Below are 2,198 nucleotides of genomic sequence, written 5' to 3'. Positions count from 1 at the left end.
AGACGGCGGCCAATTACCGTACATGGGCCCGGGGAGGAGGAGAGACGTGTGCGCGCCCGGGCCCGTCACCGGAGCCAGACTGAACCGCGCGCGGGTTTTATCCTGGAAGAGAGGAGACAAAGCGCAGTATAATTAGGATTCAGGAGGGCCATAGTCGGAGATAATTAAACTTGACAGCCACTGTGGAGGCGAGAGGAAGTGAGCAAGAGAACCCCCCTCTCTTCAAACTTTAAACTCCATCAGTTAACGCCATCCATCACCCCTGCTGGCTCTGGAAAGCGCTTACAAGGCAATAATACGGATGACAGATTAATAAAGATGACAAAAGCAGTTGTGGCGTTTACAAGTTTCCTGCCTTTATGAGACGCGCGTGATCATTATTGAAGCTGACAGTGTTGGACGTCCCGCGCTCGTGGCAACCGTGGACAAGCGCGAGTCTCAGGTGAAGATGAGGGAAGAGAGAAGGCTTCAGAGGGGCCCAGGTCTTCAGAGGGGCCCAGGTCTTCAGAGGGGCCCAGGTCTTCAGAGGGGCCCAGGTCTTCAGAGGGGCCCAGGTCTTCAGAGGGGCCCGGAGCACGTCAACACTGCGTACTTCGATCTGCATTGATGGGTTGTATCCCATAACGTGTTTGTATTACGTGTACATCAAATCACATCAAATCATAATTAATCAATAAACTGTGGCTCTAACATTCACAGTAGCCACAAAGACACAGTCTGGACAGGGGTGTGTGGTGTCCTCCCCCAGAATTTAGAAGCACAAGGCAACTTTAGGCCCTCTTTGTGGCTCTCCGGTGGCTTTGGGGCCCTGAAAAAGCTGAATTAACTGTAACTAGATTTATATGGATATATGTTATCTGTCCTTTTCCTCTGTATCTACCTGCGTTGCAACAATGAAATTTCCCCATGCGTGGACAATAGGCAAGGCAAGGCAAGTTTATTTGTAGAGCATATTTCATACACGAGGCAATTCAAAGTGCTTCACACAACAGGAAAAATGCATTCAAATTGCAACAGCAACAGAAATTGCAGATACACTAAAATTAACTAATTAAAACAATTTAAGACATAAAAGAGAAGAGTGCAAAGAAAATCCTTTCAGTCATATGCGCAGCTAAACAAAACAGTTTTTAGCTTAGATTTGAACATTGTCAGAGTAGAACCTGTCTCACATCTTCAGGAAGAATGTTCCAGATTTTAGCTGCATAAAACTGAAAAGCAGATTCCCCATGTTCCCCTATGCAATAAGGAATATCTTATCTTATCTTATCTTGATACTGTGACACTAGTGCTTTTTAGTCCAATGATTTAATCACATAACGTTTTTGATGTATAAATGTCACTTATTGCTTTTATTTAATCTATTTGTTATCAGTAGTCCGGCCTATTACTTTTACATGATAATAAAGTCATGTGATTTTGGGCTATGCAAATGTATAGTCTGGGTTGTTTTAAGACTACTGTATAGCCTCCTCTATTAATGGTTAACAAATAAAGAGCCATTACATGTTTGTGTGATTAGAATAAGTACATTAGAATTGACGTACTTAATTTACTCTAATAATAAGACGTTATAAACATGCAGGAGTATAACAAATAAATCAATAACAACATTTGATGGACAAGTCATAGGTTTGGACATGAACAAAAGTGATTGGAGGCTGGTTAAAGCTGACAGATGGAGGCCTAAGGACACAGACCAAAGACAAGAGTGTGACTCTTGACAGACTATGAGTTAGTCAGTGGCCGCGACTTAGTAGTTGAATGAATTCAAGATGATGATGAGGAGAAGTTTTATTGCCATACTTGGGAGCATTCCTAGGGCTCCATTTTAAAGTTATTTTAGTGGTTGATTTGTTACATGCATCATCAATCAAATAAAAGTGAGCTGGAGGCTTTTCTGTGTATTCATGTAAATATGAAGTGGTTTATTCTTTGAAGTTTTTATGTATTAATGCCACTGTCTTTGTTATAAAAAGGTTTTAGAGTCTGTACAGTCCAGATAATGAGTATGATTATCAAAATATGATTACAATTAGTTTTTATAGTCGACTAATCACAAATAGTCGATTAATTGTTGCTGGTCTACACTGATCCCATTCTGTGGGGAAGACACATCTATAGCTCAATGATTGTGAATATTTGCTGTAGGAGATGAACTGTGATGTTAAAGTGCATGAGGAAGAACAAAGCAGCAG

This window comes from Eucyclogobius newberryi, unplaced genomic scaffold (assembly GCF_026437365.1).
Source record: "Eucyclogobius newberryi isolate DKJ021-1_F unplaced genomic scaffold, fEucNew1.0.hap1 SCAF_12, whole genome shotgun sequence".
In the NCBI taxonomy this organism is placed as follows: domain Eukaryota; kingdom Metazoa; phylum Chordata; class Actinopteri; order Gobiiformes; family Gobiidae; genus Eucyclogobius; species Eucyclogobius newberryi.
This window is presented reverse-complemented; position numbering follows the sequence as displayed.